General features: G+C 56.6%; 1 non-coding gene across 1 annotated transcript; it reads right to left on the bottom strand.

Annotated features, from left to right (window-relative positions):
* Positions 1-6528: 6528 nt before the first annotated feature.
* LOC117868731 lies at positions 6529-6647 on the bottom strand. The gene has a single exon (XR_004643707.1). It is a non-coding gene; the product is annotated as a 5S ribosomal RNA (ribosomal RNA).
* Positions 6648-9695: the final 3048 nt, after the last annotated feature.

The raw sequence follows: 9695 nt of genomic DNA, 5'->3' as shown, positions 1-9695 counted from the left end.
TTCTCTAGAACACCTGTGACTACTAGTATTCAGATGGCAGACTTGTCCACTGCACTCCTTCGTTCTCTCCAGCTGCTCCCTCCCTCGAGACCCTTTCTCCTCCCCCATCTCTAGTTCTTGTCTCTGCTTTTACCACCCCCCCTTTGTTTTCTCAGGGACCTAGCCCCACATTGCTGTGTTGTCCACTATCCTGTTTAACTTCCAAAATCAGCTGGGCCTGGAGCACATTCCCAGGAAGTTCTCCCCTAGGTAGATAGCAGTGATGTCTGGTGTGTCCTCATGGGGAACCAGCTCACAAAAAAAGAGCCAGGAGCTGGTCCCAGTGCATCCCCCATCTGCTGTGTGGAGAGAGAGTCACCTCCAGCCCAAGGCCCAGTTGCAAACCGCTTGCTGAATTACGGGCTGTCTTGGAAGCCCACTGCACAATGCTTGTGCCCACAAATCCATATCCCCAGCTGTTGCGGAGTGTGGGGGAGTCAGGGCCCTGCACCCCCGGCTTCCTGCGATTCANCTCCCCTGTCAGCATTCACAGACCACAGTGAGAACAGGCCCAGTTCGTCACACCAGCCATAGGGGTACTTCAATATAATCTAAATAAGAGACAAGGGGAAGGTGCAGACAGGGTTAAAACCTGTGGCGCGTATGGCCCACCACATGCATTGGCCTCCCATCAGGCAGGGGACTTATAGGCCCTATATCACCTGCACCATATAGCCTGGATCTCTGGTGCCCCCAGAGCCAACTGGATAGCTGCTGTTGCAGTCCCTCTATGGAAGAGTTGGGAGCCATATTCTCCAATGGAAATATTTCAGAGGTGGATACAGACTCTATGACTCAGAAAGACTGGGGCTTGGCTCTGCATCTCCCCTATCAGAGCAAACAGAGGCTGAGGGGGGCACAAGAAGGGCAAAAGGTGACAAACAGGAACAGGAGAGACATTTTTCTTGTTGCAATTCATCAAAATCTCATCCCTGAAAAGCTCCAGCCGGGGGAAGCTCAGTCCACCAACCACTCAGTGAGCTACATGGATAATCCTGCCCCAGGGACTGAGGGCTGTTAGAATAGAGATATTCAGGCTGCCTGTACAGGCCTAGACTTGAAGATCTTAGGTGTATTTTTATCACTTAGCTAGTGACAGGGGTATAAAACAAAGAATCAAAATCACAGTCCGCCTGTGTCTGGACCTTTGCTCACTAGGAGAGTCTGAGGCCTTGTTCTTAGGCTAAGGCCTTTGGCTAAGCAGCAGGGGCAGCCATAAACTCGGAAGCGAACAGTAACATCCTCACATCCCTAACCAGTCACACTGAAATAAGGTGGTGATGGGCTGTTAGGAAGACGATCCTGTCCTGATAGTGCCCATCACCACCAGATAAAGAAACAGATCTTAAGAGAGCATCTTAATGGTTGTGGCTGTGAAACCCTCATTTCTGTAGGTTTTATCTTTATGGCCACCACTTTTCTATTGTCAATCTGTCTGGTTCTCTAGTTGTTTCTGTCCACTGTTTAATTAATTTTGCTAGGTGTAAGTTAATTAGGGTAGTGGGATATAATTGGTTAGAGAATTATGTTACAATATGTTAGAATTGGTTAGTTAAATTTCAGGAAAATGATTGGTTAAGGTGTAGCTGAGAATATTACTGTATAAACTGGGATCAAACAGGCAGTGGAAGGGGAAATTGGAATCATGTTTGTTAAGTGGGGGGGATGGGAACAGGGAATAGGGACACAGGCAAGGCCCTGTGGCATCAGAACTGGGAGGGGAACCCTGGGGAACAGACTCTATCGGTGTATAAAGATAAGCCTGACTGGTGTGAAGGGTTTTGGAAAATGCTTGCTTGGAAACTAACCCCGGTAAACATCACATTGTCTGCACTTCGGACTTCTGGTCTTTTGCTGCTTGCTGTCTGAGTGACAAGAACCAGGGAAGGGGGTGGGGCAAGCGAAAGCCCTCTAACAATGGCTACCTTGCTCCTCTCCTGCCCCAGGCTCAGGGGTCCAGGATCAAAAGATGGGCAGGACTCCAGGCTCTGCTTGAGGGCTCCTGGCACAGGGGCTGGTGGGGGAGAAAGGATTGTAGATTCTCACCTGCTCTCTGGAGAAGAGGTAATAAGTGAAGGGGGCATTTTTGACTCCTCCCCTGTGTCAGAGTATCTCTACACTACGAAATTAGGTCGAATTTATAGAAGCTGGTTTTATAGAAATCGGTTTTATACAGTCGATTTTGTGTGTCCCCACATAAAATGCTCTAAGTGCATTAAGTCGGCGGACCGCGTCCACAGTACCAAGGCTAGCGTCGACTTCAGGAGCGTTGCACTGTGGGTAACTATCCCACAGTTCCCACAGTCTCCGCCACCCATGGGAATTCTGGGTTGAGATCCCAATGCCTGATGATGCAGAAACAGTGTTGCAGGGGGTTCTGGGTACATGTCGTCAGGCCCCTCCCCCTCCATCACAGCAATGGCAGATAATCGAGTCACGCTTTTTTACCTGGGTTACCTGTGCAGACAACATACCACGGCAAGCATGGAGCCCACTCAGTTCAGCTCAGCTCACGGTCACCATATGTCATCTGGGTGCCGGCAGACGTGGTACTGCATTGCTACACAGCAGCAGCTAATTGCCTTTTGGCAATAGACAGTGCAGTATGACTGGTAGCTGTCATTGGCTATCTGGGTGCTGGCAGACATGGGGCTGCATTGCTATACAGCAGCAGCTCCTTGCCTTTTGGCAGTAGATGGTGTATTACGACTGGTATCTATCGTCGTCGTATTCCTCAGTGAGTTCGATCAGAGGCACCTGGGCAGACACGTTTTGTCTCCTGGAGACTCAGTCCTGCCGGCAGTCCTATTGGACCATCTTGATGATGATGGCTAGCAGTCGTAGTACAGCATATTCTGCCAAGAACTCAGAAGATGCCGATGGCTATTAGTCATGCTGCACCGTCTGCTGCCAGCTTAAGATGTAAAAAATATGCGCCAGATTTGTTCTGTATTTATTTCCTTCCCCCTCCCTCTGTGAAATCAATGACCCAGGGTTTTGAGTTCAATCTTTGGGGGGGCCATTCTGTGTGACAGTTGTTTGAGTTTCTCCCTGATGCACAGCCACCATTGTTGATTTTAATTCCCTGTAAGCCATGTTCTCACTTGCCCCTCCCTCCCTCCGTCAGATAATAGTTTCGCGCCTTTTTTCAGACCAGACGCCATAGCACTGGGATCATGGAGCCCGCTCAGATCACCACGGCAATTATGAACACTATCAACACCACGTGCATTGTCCTGGAGTATATGCAGAGCCAGAACATGCCAAAGCAAAACCAGGCGAGGAGGCGATTGCAGCGATTGCAGCACGATGACGAGAGTGATGAGGAAATTGACATGGACATAGACCTCTCAAAAAGTACAGGCCCCAGCAATGTGCAAATCATGGTGTTACTGGGGCAGGTTCATGGCGTGGAATGCCGATTCTGGGCCCGGGAGACAAGCACAGACTGGTGGGACCGCATCGTGTTGCAGGTGTGGGACGATGCCCAGTGGCTGCGAAACTTTTGCATGCGTAAGGGCACTTTCATGGAACTTTGTGACCTGCTTTCCCCTGCCTGAAGTGCCAGAATACCAGAATGAGAGCAGCCCTCACAGTTGAGAAGTGAGTGGCGATAGCCCTGTGGAAGCTTGCAACGCCACAGAGCTACTGGTCAGTCGGGAATCAATTTGAAGTGGGCAAATCTACTGTGGGGGCTGCTGTGATCCAAGTAGCCAACGCAATCAAAGACCTGCTGATATCAAGGGTAGTGACTCTGGGAAACGTGCAGGTCATAGTGGATGACTTTGCTGCAATGGGATTCCCAAACTGCGGTGGGACGATAGACGGAACCCATATCCCTATCTTGTCACCGGAGCACCAAGCCACCGAGTACATAAACCGCAAGGGGTACTTTTCAATGCTGCTGCAAGCCCTGGTGGATCACAAGGGACGTTTCACTAACATCAACGTGGGATGGCCGGGAAAGGTACATGATGCTCGTGTCTTCAGGAACTCTGGTCTGTTTCAAAAGCTGGAGGAAGGGACTTTCTTCACGGACCAGAAAATAACCGTTGGGGATGTTGAAATGCCTATCGGTATCCTTGGGGACCCAGCCTATCCCTTAATGCCATGGCTCATGAAGCCGTACACAGGCAGCCTGGACAGTAGTCAGGACCGGTTCAACTATAGGCTGAGCAAGTGCTGAATGGTGGTGGAATGTGCATTTGGATGTTTAAAGAGTGCTGGCGCAGTTTACTGATTCAGATAGACCTCAGCGAAGCCAATATTCCAATTATTATTGCTGCTTGCTGTGCGCTCCACAATATCTGTGAGAGTAAGGGGGAGACATTTATGGCGGGGTGGGAGGTTGAGGCAAATCACCTGGCCACTGATTACGCGCAGCCAGACACCAGGGCGGTTAGAAGAGTACAGCAGGGCGTGGAGCGCATCAAAGGAGCTTTGAAAACCAGTTTTGTGACTGGCCAGGCTACGGTGTGAAACTTCTGTTTGTTTTTCCTTGATGAACCCTCTGCCCCCACCCTGGTTCACTCTACTTCCCTGTAAACTAACCACCCTCCCCTCCCCCCTTCGAGCACCACTTGCAGAGGCAATAAAGTCATTGTTACTTCACATTCATGCATTCTTTATTAATTCATCACACAACTAGGGGGATAACTGGCAAGGTAGCCCGGGAGGGGTGGGGGAGGAGGGAAGGAAAAGGACACACTGCAGTTTAAAACTTTAAAACTTTAACACTTATTGAAGGCCAGCCTTCTGATGCTTGGGCAATCATCTGGGGTGGAGTGGCTGGGTGGCCGGAGGCCACCCCACCGCATTCTTGAGCATCTGGGTGAGGAGGCTATGGAACTTGGGGAGGAGGGCTGTTGGTTACACAGGGGCTGTAGCGGCGGTCTCTGCTCCTGCTGCCTTTCCTGCAGCTCAACCATATGCTGGAGCATATCAGTTTGATGCTCCAGCAGCCGGAGCATCGACTCTTGCCTTCTGTCAGCAAGCTGACGCCACCTATCCTCTTCAGCCCGCCACTTGCTCTGCTCAGCCCGCGATTCATCCCACCACCTCTCCTCTCGTTCATATTGTGCTTTCTTCCACTCTGACATTGAGTGCCTCCACACATTCTGCTGTGCTTTGTCAGTGTGGGAGGACATCTGGAGCTCCAAGAACATATCATCCCGAGTCTGCCATTTTCTCTTTCTAATCTTCACTAGCCTCTGTGAAGGAGAAACATTTGCAGCTGGTGGAGGAGAAGGGAGAGGTTGTTAAAAAAGACACATTTTAGAGAAGAATGGGGACACTCTTTCACGTTAAATTTTGCTGTTCACATTACACAGCACATGTGCTTTCGTTACAAGGTCGCATTTTTCCTCTTATATTGAGTGCCTGCCGGTTTGGTGTGAGAGATCACTCACGCAGTGCCAGGCAAGATTTCGGCTTGCAGGCAGCCATGGTAAGCCACAGTCTTTTGGCTTTTTTAACCTTCTTAACATGTGGGAATGATTTAAAACAGCAGAGCCCTCATTTCCAATACCAAGCACCCATTCGTTTGGCCATTTAAAATGGGTTTGCAATGTAAAACGAGGGGCTGCAGTTTCGGAGTTAACATGCAGCACAAACCCAAGTACTCCCCCACACACACCCAATTCTCTGAGATGATCACTTCATCCCTCCCCCCCACCGCGTGGCTAACAGCGGGGAACATTTCTGTTCAGCCGAGCAGGAACGGGCACCTCTGAATGTCCCCTTAATAAAATACCTCCATTTCAACCAGGTGACTGTGAATGATATCACTCTCCTGAGGATAACAAAGAGAGATAGGGAATGGATGTTGTCTGTATGCCAGCAAACACCGGGACCATACGCTGCCATGCTTTGTCATGCAGTGATTCCACACTACGTGCTACTGGCCTGGCATGGTAAAGTGTCCTACCATGGCAGACGGGATAAGGCAGCCCTCCCCAGAAACCTTTTGCAAAGGCTTTGGGAGTACATGAAGGAGAGCTTTCTGGAGATGTCCCTGGAGGATTTCCGCTCGATCCCCATACACGATAACAGACAGAGCGAGTCCAAGCAAGTCCGTCCGTGGCCCGGGTTCTCCCCCTGCGGCTTTGGGGGCCCTGGGTCCCCGCTGGAGGAAGCCACTGGGCTCTGGACACCCGCCGTCCATCCCGCCTGGCCAGGCCTCACCTGGGTGGCCGCGGGGGGATTCAGGGCGGTCCTGTGGGCCAGCGGCCGGGCACAGGGGGGGGGCCGGGAGGGTCCGGGCCAGTCCGCCCCATGCCTGGGGTCTCTCCCAGTGGCTTCGGTGGCCGGGGGGGGTCCTCCGCGGAGGAAGCCGGGTGGGTGTTGGGGGGAGCCGGACCCCAGGCGCCCAGACCCGTGACCTGCGGCCGCGACCTCCGACTCGGCAGGAGCGATGAGGAGCTTTCCGGCCCGTCCCCCTCTCCTTCCTCTCCAGAAAAGGAGAGAGAGCTGGCTCGGACCGGGAAAAGCTGCCTACGACACCTGGGATTCCCAGGCGGTCACCCATCCAAGTACTAGCCAGGCCCGGGACGGTTTACCTTCCGAGATCGGATGGGATAGGGGGCGTTCGGTCCGGTATGGCCGTAGGCACCGGCTCCACGCCTCCACGCCCGCTTTCCCCTGCCGACACCCGGGCCTGCCACACGGTGAGCACCGGTCGGACTGCCCCCTGTGGCAGGGCCCCCGTCTCTCGCAGGCCCGGTCTTTTTTTCCTTTTCAAGCTCCGGGGCCCGGGCTGGCTGCCAGAGCCCCTCCGCCTGCACGCCCTCCCTGGCGTCGGGGAAAATATTGTCCCGGACTTCCAGTGCGCCCGATCCTGTCAGCTGGCGGGGGTGGGGGGGCAGTCCTTCGCTGCGGCCGGGGAGGGTTAGCCCAGGGTAGCTTGCCTGGCGGCCAGGTCCTGGCGGGCCTGATTCATTCCCCCCCACCACCCAACGGTTCCCCACCCCGCCCCCGCACCTGGTTCGGACCCTGTTCCGTCGCGCCGAGGCAGGCGTAGCCCGGGGGGAACCGTCCGAGTCCCCTCTCGGCCACCAGGTAAACCCCGAGTCGAAAGGGCTGAAAAATTTTCAGTCCCCTCCCGGGCACCAGGTCAACCCGTGGAATCCAACGGGTTCGCCTGCTGGCCGGTTCGCTTCCCGGCCACCAGGTCAACCCGTAGGTTGCCGACGGGCCTACCCAGTGGCCGGTTTGCTTTCCGGCAACCAGGTCAACCCATAGGTTTTAACGGGCACGCCCGGTGGCCACTTTGCCGTCAACCCGGATCTCCCTCCATCCCTGGGTGCCCCGCCTCCTCGGAGGCGTCACCCCACTCCGAGGGCAGCGCAGCAGTGGTCCTGAGGACCACAGAGTGGGGGGGTCTTAATAGTCGAGATGGAGCAGGTCCGGGAGAGGCTTAATAGTCGTCCCCCCGGGCGCTCCAGGGGGAAAGCTTAATAGTCTCCCCCCGACAGTGTGTGTGTGTGGGAGGGAGGCTTAGCAGTCTTCCCCCAGGCGGTCCGGTGGGGGAGGCTTAGCAGTTGTCCCCAGGGCGGTCCGGGGATCGGGGGAGGCCTCACAGTCGTCCCTCGGAGAGCCGGGTCGGCGGCAGTGGTGGGTGTCAGGCTTTACATCCAGCCTCCGGAGGGTGCGCGTCCTTGGAGGTGATGCAGGCGCCGCAGAGAGGCATCCTCCGAGGCAGGGAGCGGAGCACTGAGGCTGGGGAGAGGGGAGCAGGAGCCGGGGGCTGGGGGTGGGGGGCTTTCAGGACAACCGGTCAAGCCCCGGGAAGCAGCTGTCAAATGTTCAAAGTCCCCACTCGGTCACCAGGTCGACCCCAGTCTACTAATGGGGTTGACCTGGCTGATGGCCAGTTAGTATCAAGGTAAACTCACCGTTGTCCACAGGAGGGCAGCTCTCAGGCCGGCCGGCTGCGGCTGACTCTGGGGCGGTGCCCGGTCCCGGCAGCGAGAGGCGGGGGGCGTGGAGCGACACGGGGCTAAGCGGCCCCGGGGCTGGGGGCGCCTCCTGCAACTTTGGGGGCCGCGGGTCCTCAGTGGCGCCTCAGAGGCTTCGGGTTCCATTTTTTTCCCCCCAGACTTCCAGGGGCCTGATCCAGTCGGCCGGGAGGCAGTCCCTAACTGCGGCCCGGGAGGGTGAGCCCAGGGCGGGCTGCCTGGCGTCTGGGTCCATGTCTCTAGTGGGCCTGATCCTTTTTTTTCCTTTTCCGGCTCCAGGGCCCGGGGTGCCCGGGTAGCCCTCCGCGGTGGCGTCGGGCAAAATTTTTTTTACCAGACTTCCGTGGGCCCTATCCTGACGGCCGGGAGGCAGTCCCTCGCTGTGTCCGGGGACAGTGAGAGGCTTGGACACCGGGTCAACCCGGAGGAAGAGGGCTGAAAAAAAAAAAAAGTTTTCCAAGTCCGAAAAGTTTTCAGTCCCCTCTTGGCCACCTGGTCAACCCTTTTGGAGCGAATGGGTTGACCTGAAGGCCGGTCGTCTTGCGGATGTCCGGAAGGGGTCGCCCCACGCCGTCTCGGCCGACCGTGGGAACCACGAGGCGGCACGCGATTCCAGGTTCGTACCGCCAAAGGCGGGGCTTTGGCTTTTTCGACCTGTCTTTCAAGGACTGTGTGCGGAGATTTCTGAGGACAGGTTTTTCAGAGCCTGTGAGAACCGGAGCTCAGCCTAGGGGATCAATCCGAGTATTGTACCCGACCCTGCCCGGTGGAGGGGCGGGGGGGAAACGGGCACGTTTGACGGCGGAGGGCAGCACCCGGCCCTCCGCCGAGACGGCCTGCTTTTCCCAGCTCTTAGCTCCCGGGCCCCGCAGCGGCCGGGAGCCGAGCTCTGAGTGTCGGCGCCCCCCGGAGGGAGGGAGGCCCGCTCCTCTCGCGCCCGCCGATCGATGTGGCGCTGACGTTCGCGACGGGAAGGGACCTTTGTGGGCCGGCACCCCAACCACGGGGCCATCCGGTGTTCAGGCAGATCGGGACCCTCTTCCTTTTCACGTGCACGGATCCAGGGACCAATAGGGACTTCCCTCCTCGGGGCGGCCTGGGCACGTGCCCGGCCCTTCGTGCGTGGGGCCATCTGGCCGAGATCTCCGCCGTGTGAGGTCGAGTGGTTCCGGCAGACCACCCAGGGGTCCGAAAAACCCAGGGAGCTGCGAGGCTCAGCAGGGCCAAACACGGTCACGAGAGCGAGCAGGGGCGCGCTGCGGTCCCCCCCGCCACACCCGACAGGACCACACCACACGGCGTGGGCCGCGGGAGGTGGGGTGGCCCTTGGCGTCGGTGGGACCCCCGTACCACCCTCTCGCTGGAGCACCAGTAACCCCTGCTGCCCTCCCTGTCTGGGTCGCTGACTTCTTCTCTAGCGGGTTGCCTGGAAGGTGGTGACGGCCTCTGCGCCGCGTTGCCACGTAAAAAGGGACACCGGGAAAAGCGGGGCGAAGAGAGGGGGGGCTCGAGGGGGCCCGGCTCCGTCTGACCCCCGACATCCTTCTTCGATGCCACCCGGGGCACCGCGGTGGGGGAAGAAAAGCAGCGCGAGGGCCCTGCACCCTCTCCGCTGCCGGACTCTCCCTGGTGTCACCCGGAACACCGGGGAATGCGGGGAGAGAGGTTCGAGGGAGGTGCCGGGAGGGGGGTCTTTACGGC

This window comes from Trachemys scripta, chromosome 21, assembly GCF_013100865.1.
Source record: "Trachemys scripta elegans isolate TJP31775 chromosome 21, CAS_Tse_1.0, whole genome shotgun sequence".
Taxonomy (NCBI): domain Eukaryota; kingdom Metazoa; phylum Chordata; order Testudines; family Emydidae; genus Trachemys; species Trachemys scripta.
Note: the sequence above shows the minus strand (reverse complement) of the source record. Positions and strands in the feature narration are given on the sequence as shown.